Source organism: Chenopodium quinoa, unplaced genomic scaffold (assembly GCF_001683475.1).
Source record: "Chenopodium quinoa cultivar QQ74 unplaced genomic scaffold, ASM168347v1, whole genome shotgun sequence".
NCBI lineage: Eukaryota > Viridiplantae > Streptophyta > Magnoliopsida > Caryophyllales > Amaranthaceae > Chenopodium > Chenopodium quinoa.
Genome location: NW_018743466.1, coordinates 693,286 through 706,385, shown reverse-complemented (window position 1 = coordinate 706,385; position 13,100 = coordinate 693,286).

Sequence of the window (13,100 nt, the reverse complement as noted above, 5' to 3'; positions counted from 1 at the left end):
AATCTTCCTAGGTAAACTATGTCTATAAATAGGGTTGTAAAACACAAGAATGATAGAGAGATTAATATTCAGATTTATTTCTTAAGTTGCATACTTGAGTTTTTGTTGATTGCGATCAATTGCTGTTTTGCTTGTTTTAGTTAAAACATTCGTTTGGATTGATTAATTAGGTGGATTCTTAATTGATTAATCTTAGTTTTTGTTTAATTCTTGGTGGATTTCCTGTATAGAATTAGACTTAAACATATCCCTTGTGTTTTGTTGATTTTCGGATCAATAATTCACATCATTGGAGGGCATGTATGATCAAGATTTTGAGGCCCTCTATTCTCAAATGAGAGGGATTTCGGTGATGCAACAAGGTATGTTTCTCCAACAGCAACATTTGTATGATGCGGGTGTTAACCGGTGAGACATCACTCCCCCAGTTAACTACCCTTACTTTCCACCCCAATATGGTCATGTACCATCTTTTGGGGGTGACGGGGTACCCACGTACCCATATGGGCAAGGACCCCCGGGGTCCAACACCAAGACTCGCTCATTCCCCGATCAGCATGGTAACTACGATTATCGTGTTCTCGGTTGGAGCAACTATAGGGGTGATCCTAACTACCCCTATGTACACCCTGATCACCTACTACCGCTCGCCTTGCCCGAGAAATTCCTCCCCTTGCCCCTTGGAAACAAGATAACTTTAGGGGGTATTATGGTTGGCCACCCGGTTACACCGGGGATAGGATCCTTATGGTCCCCCATCCGGGTTTTCCTATGATGGGGATTACAATGATTGCTCCGAGCCAAGTTGTAGTGATAGATGTTGGGGTTTCGTGAGTCTGACTAACCGCGGAAACAAACCCAAAACCAAGACCGCACTCGCAATAAATAAAACCATAAACATAAATAAACTAATCTCAAGATTAAGATAAGATAATTACCTTTGGAGCGTGCTTCGCACAAACGGAAGGGGCTCTTACTTCGAGAGCAAGCCTCGAAATTACGAAAGCCTCCAACAATAGTCCACTGACAGCTCGACCACCAAAAACAGTCCAATGCCTTGGAGTTAACAAAGCCCGACCAAATCCCGAGTGACTAATGAGTTCAAAGGTTTTCACAATGGTGATGCCTTTTCCAACTCTCACTCAAGTGATTTTCCCAATACCCCAACTTGGGTATTTATAAGGAAAATATAGAGAGTGAAAAGCTCTCCCATCAATGTGGGAGAATTTGATTTTCCTATTTTATTTTAAAGCTAAAATAAAATTAATAATCAAACTAGTAATAAATCAACAAGTGGCAAGCTCATGTGAGAGGTTAGGTGAGGACCATTTGGAGGAGAGGGGAACAAAACTTGCTCCCCACTCCCTCTCCCAAAATCGGTCAACACATCACCTCACACTCCTCTCACTTTGCGCCACGTGGCCCCCACCCTTGGGCATCAAGGCACCTAAGGTGGGCTGCCTTGTCGTGGCTGCCCAGCAGGCCCAGCCACGCTAAAAAGCGCGCAATGGCCCAACCATGCTAGCTGCTGCGGCATGGCTGCTAGCCAATGCGCGCACAAGGCAGCCCTTAGCAACGCTAGCACGCACTAGACAGTGCCTAGTCTTGCGATGCTAGCCTTGGTGTGCTAGCACGCACCAGCCAACCTAGACTCGGCTTGGTTCGCATGCTAGCCACCATGCTAGGTCAAATGCCTCTAGCACTCGGTTTGCTCGGGGCATTCCGATGCTAGGGGTATTTTGGTCTTTGTTGATTTATTATTATTTTCGTGTCTCGTCTTATATTATTTTTCGACTCGACTTCCGACGTTCCGTTTTGACGCTCTAAGCTCGAATTCCCGACATCTAAATATTAATTACTTCGTTAACTTATTAATTAATTCATAATTAATTCGTCGCTTCGGTTCATTAGTTGCTTAGGTGTGACCCGAAGGGTTCAGTCAAGATTAAGCTGTAATATTAATTATGCATTAATATTACTAATCGGAAGCGGCCTCCACCCAGGCATTCCAATCACTTTACCTTACTGAATATATTAGCTTTTTTATAATTCTGAACCCACTAACGGAATAGTACACTTGTTCGAAGGACACTATTCCTTTCAATTTATCTCTTGTCCTTCCGGACAAATGCTCATTTAGTGTACAACCTTTTTCCTATGTCGCTTAATGTCTCATCATGATCTATAAGTTAAGATTATTTTGTCATCCTTATTACGTCCAGAAGTGTTTCTCAATTCTGATTCCGAGTGCCAATAAACAGATGGTTTCTAAAATCCACCTGAGCACGGCCATGCATTTTCACAGTATCGCTCTACGAGAGGCCTTGTATACAACAAAGACATCTTCCTTATTTTAGTAGGGGGGCATTCCCAGTCTTGTAATGTAGCTCCTCTTACTAAGAGGACCTAGCCTCCGAGTGTTGCCGTTATAATCCCCTATTATGGCAGACGTTTGACAAAATCAAAGCGGACTAGTACTCAAACAAGAGAACTCACAAAACTCATGGTCGAGGAAATAGGTTCCAATAGCCATAATGAGAAGTATAATTATGAAAATTTTTAATCTCTTAAAGTATTCTCATAGGTCGATCCAGTATGGTTCTAAACTAATACCTGTGCAAATGATTTATGACAATCATGTCCTCGTAGCACAAGAAATGGTGCTATAAATAAGACTACAAACTAATCTCAATTAGTCACTAATCGTCCACAGTTTAAATGACCTTGATTAAAGATAATATTCGATTATAATATTCAATGTTCACTTAATAGGTGTATCCATACCAAGACTGGTCTTGATACCCTATTTAGAATATTCTCAAAATCGAATGGACTCATTATTTAATCCTAAACCACAATTAAATAGCAAACGGAGTTGTTTAGGGTAATTTTACCCTGCCACGTGGCCCAATCAGAAGGTGACACGTGTCAGCCCCATATTGGTCTAAAATGGACCAATCCCTGCTCGACACGTGTCATTCCCGAAATCAAGGGAAAAGGCGGCCTCTCGGCCCAAATCCCGAGAATGCCGCCAAACGGCGCAACCCACCAATGATTAGGGTTCAGTAACCTAGTCAGGGGCACAATTCCCAAAGACCCTATAAATAGGGAGATGTCCCTCATTTTGAGGACACGTTTTACCATTTATTACACATTTTAATCTTTGATAGAGACATCCTAAGCTTGGAATCCGAGCAGATTCCCACCTAAATTTCTGCACCTTTTTTCTCCCTTCAAGTTTCTAACTTGTGCGTCGGAGGCGGAGCACTACCCAACTGGTGTCTCCGTTTGTTTTGCAGGTACAGCTCACCCAGGATCAGTCTTCGTGTTGTAACTCTCCCGAGGGACAAAAACACCCAAAACAGGAGTGATAAAATATTGCTTGAAATTTATATTACTCCAAAACTTGAATGTTTTTCTTAGTGTCTTACATTAAATGTCCAAAATTTAACTAAAACACTAAACAAGGAGATCAAATCCAGTCTCCTACATGCTTGATTCCCATTGCTTGAACGTGCTTGTTGTGCTTCACTTGAGGCAAAGGTTTAGTAAGTGGAACGGCTACATTGTCATCCATTCCAACTTTGTAAATTCTGATTTCACCTTCTGATTTCCATTCTCGAATCATGTGAAAGCGTCGTTTGACAAGTTTGACTTTCTGATGTTCCCTTGGCTCTCTAGCTTGAGCAATAACTTCATTGTTGTCACAATAGCGGGCAATTGGACCCTTTATGGAGGGTACAACATCAAGTTCACCTATGAACTTACAAATCCAAACAGCCTCCTTAGCTGCTTCAGTAGCTGCTAAGTACTCGGCTTCAGTTGTAGAATCTGCAGTTGTACTCTTCTTGACACTCTGCCAACAAAAAGCCCCTCCATTTAGACAGAACACATATCCAGATTGTGATTTGAAATTGTCTTTGTCTGTCTGGAAGCTTGTGTCGGTTTAACCTTCCACAACTAATTCCTCTGAACCACCATACACCAGAAATTTATCCTTGGTCCTTTTCAGGTACTTTAGGATATTCTTGGCCGTAGTCCAATGGGCCTCTCCTGGATCTGATTGGTAACGACTCGTTGCACTCAAGGCATATGATACATTTGGCCTAGTACATATTATTTCATACATGATCGATCCAATAAGCGAAGCATATGGAATCTGATTCATTGTTTCCCGCTCATCAGGTGTTTGTGGACACTGCTTCTTGCTTAGGGTTATGCCATGTGACATTGGCAGGTGACCTCTCTTGGCCTCCTCCATGCCAAATCGAGCAAGTTCCTTATCAATATAAGTACTTTGACTCAATCCAATCGTCCTTTTTCATCTATCCGTATAGATCTTGATGCCTAGCTTGTACTGAGGCTCTCCTAAGTCTTTCATTGAGAAGCATTTTCCAAGCCAGGCCTTTACAGACTCTAACGACGGAATTCTCTTTCCAATAAGCATTATGTCATCAACATATAAGACTAGTAAGGCGATGTCACTCTCACTGACCTTCTTGTAAACATAAGATTCATCTGGATTCTTAATAAAACCAAACTTACCGATGGCTTCATCGAATCGCAGATTCCAACTTCTGCTTGCTTTCTTTAGTCCATAAATGGACTTCTTAAGCTTACAAACCTTCCCAACATTTTTTTGGTCGACAAAACCTTCAGGATGTGTCATATACACAGTTTCTTCTAAAATACCATTAAGGAAAGCGGTTTTGACGTCCATCTGCCATATTTCATAATTGTAATATGAAGCAATCGCTAGGAGGATCCGAACGGATTTTGGCATTACGACTGGTGAAAAGGTTTCATCGTAATCAATACCATGAACTTGTTTGTAACCTTTTGCCACCAATCTAGCTTTGCAAATGAATACATTTCAATCTTTGTCAGTTTTCATCTTGAAAATCCACTTACATCCGATATGTGTATAACCTTAGGGTTAGTCAACCAAGTCCCAGAAATGATTTTCAAACATGGAATCCATTTTAGATCTCATGGCCTCCTGCCATTTAGCAGAGTCGGTGCTTGTCGTCGCTTGCTTGTAAGTTGTCGGTTCATCTCCATCCATAATCAGGATGTCCTCATTCTCGGTTAATACTAAACCAAGATATCTATCAAGTTGAGATCTCGGCCTCTGAGACTTACGTAGGGTACTGGATTGAGCATTTGCATTGTCGATTTGACTTTGCACATTTTGATCATTTTGACCTGTGTCAACAGATTATGTTTGAGCACTTTGACTATCATTCTGATTTTGTTGCTCATCCTCACGAACTTTGTCGAGTTCGATTTTCCTCCCACTTGTCATTTTGGGAAGGTGTTCCTTCTCCAAATAGACACCAACGCGAGCAACAAACACTTTGTTCTCCGATTTGATTTAGAAGTAATACCCTTTGGTTTCTTTTGGGTAGCCCACAAAGTAAACCTTGTCAAATTTGGGATGAAGTTTGTTAGAAATCAACTTCTTGACATATGCAAAAGACAACCTGGGAGGTTTCTTCGTTCATAATTCATATGGAGTCTTTTCTACAGCTTTTAATGGTACACGATTCAGTGTTAGTGCCGCAGTTAGATGTGCGTGTCCCCAGAAAGAGATAGGAAGATCACTAAGACCCATTGTTGATCGAACCATGTCTAACAAGGTCCGATTTCTCCTTACGGATACTCCGTTCCATTGTGGAGTTCCTGGAGGAGTCAATCATGAAAGTATACCCTTTTCTTTCAGATGGTCATCGAATTCTTGGCTCAAGTATTCACCACCTCGATCCGATCGAAGGGCTTTAATTTTCTTGCCAAGCTGATTTTAAACTTCACTCTGAAATTCTTTGAACTTTTGATTCAGATTTATGCGACATTAGGTAGACATAACCATATCTACTATAGTCATCCGTGAATTGAAGGTGATAAAATATCGGTGTCCATTTCTTGTGGTGGAGCTCTTTGATCCACATACATCAGTGTGTATTAGACTAAATAAGTCTCCTGCCCTTTCTCCCAGCTTGGAGAATGGCTAATTAATCATCTTTCCTAATAAACATCCCTCGCAATTCTCAAACGATTCTAAATCAAAAGAGTCAAGAACACCTTCCTATAGAAGTCTCTTGATGCGTTTGATTTTAATGTGGCCAAGACGACAATGCCACAAGTAAGTTTGGTTTGACTCCATGGTCTTAGCTCTTTTGTTAGTATTTTTCGTATTATAAACTTTTTTGTATAAATCAAGAACATGAAGACCATTTTCAGAATGTGCAATACCATATAAAACATTATCGAGATAAAACGAACATTCATTGTCCTTTACTCGAAAAACCCTTGGCGTCCAACGCCGAAATTGAAATGATGTTTATGGTAATGTTAGGAACATAATAAACATTATCTAGTTCCAAAACTAGCCCATAGGCCCAAGACAAACTGAGAGTTCCTACGGATACGACACTAATTCTAGCTCCATTGCCGACCCAGAGTTCAACCTCTCCCTTCTCTAGCCTTCTAGCATTCCTTAGTCCTAGAGAATTGGAACAAAGATATGAGCCACATCCAGTATCTAATACCCATGATGCTAAGCTAGTTAAGTTAAAGTCTATAACGAATATACCTGATTCAGAAGTAACGGTTCCGTTCTTCTTATCTTCCTTAAACTTTAGGCAATCTCTCTTCCAATGTCCCTTCTTCTTACAGTAGAAACATTCGGAATCATATTTAGAAGACGCTACCTTCTTTTCTTTGTTATCCTTGGTAGCTTTAGACTTAGGCAACAAGGTTTTCTTCTTGCCCTTCCCCTTAAAGCCTTTCTTCTTCTTGCCTGAGAATTTGAACGGGTTGCCCTTTTTAATCATGAGCATATCATGCTCCCCCTCATCCTTAAGCGTTTTCTCTACTAGCTTCAACATACCATGAAGCTCGGTGAGGGTTTTCTCCATGATGTGCATGTTATAGAGTTCATCTTGAACTGATCATAGCCTATGTGCAGCGGGTGGAGAATGATGTCAATTGCAATCTCGGTTGAATACCCTGCATCAAGCCTTCCAATGTTCTCAAACAATCCTATCATTTTGAGTACATGTGGGCTGACTGGCTCTCCTTTCTTGAGCTTTCTCTCAAGGATCTGCCTATGGGTTTCAAACCTTTCAGTTTAGGCCTGCTCTTGGAACATATTCTACAGTTCAGAAATGATCTCAAAAGTTGTCTCCTTCTCAAAGAAAGTCTTTTGAAGCTCTGAAGACATTATGGCCAACATGATTCATATGACATCTCGATTGGCACTTTGCCATCGATTTAGGGCAGCCTGAGTCACCTCCTCATTGGTAGCCTCGAGAATTTCCTCATCAAGGACATATTCATTTTGCACTTGCATGAAACAATTCGCAAGTTCCTTTGCCAATCAAGAAAATTAGGCCCACTCAACTTCTCCTTGTCGAGAATTGAGCGTAACGAAATTGGTTGTTGGAGTTATCTAAAGACATGATTTTACAATTTATTTTAGTTCTTTGGGTTTACATTTGCCTTCTTGCTCACCATTTAAGCCTTTTCCTTTCTTTTCAAGCCACATCTTTAGAATTTTAAGCCTTTTGTTTCTTTTTGGTTCCATTTTTGGTCTTCGTGAAGCAAATGATCATGTTTATGGAGTTTGTGGTTTATAAGTATGGACATTGGTTCCTTTTGTAAGAAAGCTTGTGTTTTGTGAATATTTGGTGAATAATGGCAAATGATTGATAGAAAAAGCCGACCCAAGTGTCAAAAAGGCGAGGACTTAATAAATGCAAATTTGTAAAAGCCGTCCTAAGTTAAAGAGGTATGGACATTTGCTTTGAACATTTGAAAATAAATAATAAAAAAAAAATTTGAATATGAGAAAAATCAAAAATATTTTGGTGTGATTCTTTTCCCCTTTTCAAGGATAATGCTTCCTTAAAGCTTGGGGGAGAGTGTTTACGCTTTTTGTAAATATGATTGTGGTTATGGATTTGAAAAAGCTTGGGGTGTAAGTTTGTTTTTATTTGGTGACTACTTGCTTGTGATTCCAAGAAAAGACCCGTTCTTTGCTTCACTATCAGGGATACCACCAAATTTTAAAATTTTAGCCTACCCCTAACCCTTTTTGCCCTTATGTTACAACCATTGGGAAAGACCTTTCGAACTAGAGGTTGAGTCAAATTTCAAGGGAGGGCATAATGAGTTAAAGCCTAAAGAGAGGGGATGCATAGTCAAGATGTCGTGTAGCCCAAAAGTGTTTCTTTTCTGGCTCCTTCGAGGAGCTACTGAGATGCTCATTAGAGGAAGATTTGAGACTATAGGGAGAACACGGTAAGATCGAACGGGATAAGGTGAATTGTGATAACTAGTTCTCTATGCTTAGCATACTCTATGTTTCAATCAACCTCGGATATCTTGAAACGTCCATACCCCTATTTCTTAAGAAAGATGTTTATTCATTTTAAATGTGGTCATTTTTTAAAGTCCAATTCGTAAAGGTTTAAATTTTGTTTTTCTTTCTTTTACTTTCCTTTTTGTGGTTTGCCTCATGTATGTTGGTGGAGAGTGGTTAAGCTTTTAACAAACCATTATGAGACCTCACTCGTCCTCATAGGCGACTTTGGGGTTTAAAGGGCTTGTTGTAGCTTAAAAAACTAGCGTGATTCCTACGTTAGTGAGTCTTAGTGTATGTTCCCGTCTTATTCTTTCTTGCTTTGTTTTGCTCGAGGACGAGCAAAATTTTAGCTTGGGGGAATTTGATGAGTGTCATTTATGGAACTCATTTGGTTCTTTTTAGGTGAATTTCATGTTATTCTATAGCTCTTTTACTTAGGTTTTCCTTAATTTTACTCTTTATTTCTTTTAGCTTTCATTTTCTTAGTTAGATTTCTTTGTTCATACATTTCTTGGTTTATTTTGTCATTTTCTTTTACTTAGGTTCTTTTGTTTATACATTTCAAGTTAAGGTCGTTATCCAAGTTTCCCGAGGCCTCTTCCCAAGTTTGGCATTGACTAGGATGTCTATTGTTCTCCATTTGAAGCTCAAGCATGGAAAAGTGCAAGTTCCTAAAGTCCTTGAGCTGTGCATTCAAGCCGTGAGGGCATGATTTCTAGTGTTGAACCCGCAAACATGGAATTTAGTAACTTCAAGGACCCATGTTTATTAAGATCATTAAGTGGAACACACGAGGAGCATCGGCATGATAGGGAAGAAGGCTGCCCTGTTCACAGGCGCGGGCGCGCCTGTCTGGTTCTTTATTCCGTACCCATATTTGCGCAGCCGTGCTCTCCCTTATAGTTGGCCACACTTGTATGGGTTTATTTGGGGACGATCTAACTAACTTCTCTTATTTAGTTTTACTATATATGGATTTTCTTTCTATTTTTAGAGGGGGAATTAATTCAGAAATCATAACAGAATAAAATTTGAACTTAAGAGAGAGAAACTCTAGATTATAGAGAGAGAAGTTCTTGATTGATGATTGATGATTGAAGATTGGTAATTCTAGCATTTCCTCCCTTTAATTGAAGCAAGTTTGTAAGGATTTATTTTACTTTAATGCAATTTTTAGCATATCATTTCAATTTCTTTGTTGATTGTTCAAGTTTGAATTGAATTCGTGTTTGAATTAGTTCTATTGATATGATGATGATGAAATTGTTGATTAGCTTAGTTTTGATCTTAATTTCAATGGATTGTGAGTAGTTCTCTTGCTAGGGAATGGTGAAGTATGTATGAGTAATGGATTGATGCTTATTGGGGGAAATTGATGGATTTGATGTTGTGATTAAATTTTTTGATTGATTAAGTGCATGTGTGTGATTAATTGAAGAGTAGCTAACTTTGATTGTTACGCTGGAATGCATTGTAAGCTTGCATTGATGCGAAATTTTGATTTGTGGCTTGCTTTTGTCGATTGAGTAGGTTTGCAAGGTTCCTAGTTAGAGTCTCTCGTAGTTGGCGCTAGCTTGACCTCTAGGAGATTAGCCTACCTAACTCTCTTGATTGCTTAATTGATTTTCCTTCGCAACACTTGACTTAATCATCTCCGATCCCAATTAGCTATATCCATTCCGAGTACATGCGGATCCTAACCCTAGTGCTTGATAAATTTGATTTCATTTTGATTTTTTATATTGTTTTGAATATACATACCTCACTTTATTGCTTCGAAATAGCTTAGCTTTGACTTTAGCATTCACCTCCCATTCCTTGTGGTTCGACCCTCGACTTACTCCATGCTTTGTATAGGGGTGTGTTGAGAGATTACAAATTTTATTTTGACCAAGGGTAGATTAGTTTTCAACGACCTAGTCTCGCCCTAGATCAATTATTGTGACTTGAAAAGGAATGTTGCATCCTCCACAGTTCCAATTGCTTGATTGTACAAATACTGTCAAAGTATGCTCAAAACCAATTTGAGTTGCGAAAGAAACAAATACATACCATTGTTGCAGTGTGAAAACCTTGATTCAATTGCAAAATTTACTTGGTACTCTTGTTATCCAGCCAAGTAAGTTTGATTAATAAAATGATAATCTAAGAAACAATAATGATGATTATCTAATATACAACAACCATGAAATGTTTTTCCAATACTAGCAGAAGAGGTTTTCGTATTTATAAGTCATAATGTCTTATAATTCCAATAAATCAAGTCAATGGTCGCGACTAGGGAAAGGGGAATGTAAACACGTCGCTTCGAGTACAGGATTCAGAAAATGATGTTGTGTTAAATGTATATTGTCATTATGTATTCCAATACTATAATATAATCGTTTTCACATGCTTTACGAAATTTATAGTTCCTAATCTAAATTTGAATGCTAATCCTTAAATATTTTCATTCCCTAATATAACTAATTGACTTTGTAAATAATAATAATAATAATAATAATAATAATAATAATAACAATAATAACAATAATAATAATAATAATTACAACAATAATAACAATAATAATAATAATAATAATAATAATAATAATAATACTCTGGTTTTGGTCATCCTTTGACATTAGCATTTGCTAAGTGAAACTACTTAAATATGTTTGGCATTTGTTAATCGTCATCGTGAATATTTGTACTGTCATTTTGAAAATTAAAAACTGGAGACGCTTGGAAATCCGATGTTTATTGTTCCAATGTGATTAACCCATCCGTTGTCATTGATATTCTCTATTAATTTTTTTCACATTTACTTTTAATAATAATAATAATAATAATTCAATAGAAAATATTTTTTCGTACTCATTCGAAGTACAAGGGGGCAACTATGGCTCGGATTCGGGTTATGGAATATAATAATAACAATAATAATAATAATATAATAATAATAATAATAATAATAATAATAATAATAATAATAATAATAATAATAATAATAATAATAATAATAATAATAATAATAAATAATAATAATAATAATAATTTATTGCAGGTTGTATGATTTTTGTTTTAAAGATATATTAATAATACTGATATTAATAATAATAATTATAATAATAATAATAATTATTATTATTATTATTATTATTATTATTATTGTTATTATTATAATAATAATCTGACTAGATTTGGCATTTGTTAACTTTTTCTAAACTGTCAGGCCAATATTAGTACTGTCATTCTTGGAATAGAAACCTGTCAACGCTTAGCAATCCGTTTTTTACTGTTCCAATGTCATTTACTATTCTAATTTCAATGGTCATCCGTTGTTATATGTCAGTTGTATCTCATTTTACTATTTCAGATTAGATTACTCCTATATAAATACACACATTTGATTCGTAAAAAATTATTATTTTTAATTAATTTGCATGCTCTTTGTTCTCTTTTAATAATATCAATAATCACTAATCGAATTAAAACAATGGAGGAGGAGTATCATGGTATGTTATGCACTACCATAACATACAGGTACAGCATGAGGAACAATTTGGTAAGATGTAACCATTTGAATGTTCATATGAAAACATAAATAACAAATTATGTATGCCTCAAATTATATTAATTGCATGTGTTTAGATGACCCTTTTTGTTATTGTACAGACCCTCCCTGATGACTGGTGACATTTGTTATCAAAATACACGAATGGAGTCAAAATTAAGCAGGGTAAGACGGGTCGTGCATGGTATGTAACTCTACTCGGGGCTGATGTACCTCTGACATAAAAAGTCTGCTCAATGTTGTTGTTTGAGGGATGGGATGCGTTCGTTACAGACAACGCCATCGTCGCAGTGGAGATTTTGAAGGTGTACTATAGTGGTGGTGGGTTATTTCATGTTCGCATTTTCTCTGACGAGAACGTGGAAAGGCTACCTCCTCCAGCTGACGATAACTAAATAATAATAATAATAATAATAATAAAATTCATATATGAATACTTTACGTATGTTTCATAATAATATAAATAACCATATAATTTGTATTGTTTTTAATATGGTTTGTATTAATTATAAAATTATTAATATCACGTTTTTACTAATAATAATTTTAATAGTGTTATTAATTATGTTTGTTACATATGTCAAAATAATTATAATAAGACTAGAGCAAGTGAATACAACTTAATGTCAGTTAGGAATTAATGGGATTTAGAAAGAAAATAATACGAAATGTGATTTAGGAAGGAAAAGAAATAATAATTAATGGCATGGGATTTCATGGCCCGTACGCATACTTAACATGATTAACATTATGTAATTATTCGATGTCATTCATTCATATGCGTAACTTAAATTAATATTGATTTAAAGAAATTTCAATTATAAGCTATTTTCACGCGCAAAGGTTAATTAAACTAAAAAAAGTTTATAGTTAATTTGTAGTTCTTTTAAGTGAAGTTTGAAGTTATAATGCAATAATAAACATACAAAAACAATATTAAAAACAAAATGATAAAACATATAATAAAATAAAATTATTATTATTAATAATAAAACATAAAATAAAATAAAACATTATATTTTAAAAAAAAAACATAGACTTCTATGGGGCATTTGCAGGAGGAACCCTTTGCACGATCTCAGCAGAAAAAATGTGAATGTGAAATAAGCCCCCTCCTGTGTAGTAGACTTTCAAAATCTCCCCGGTCACGATGGCATTGTCCGTAAAGAACCTATCCCA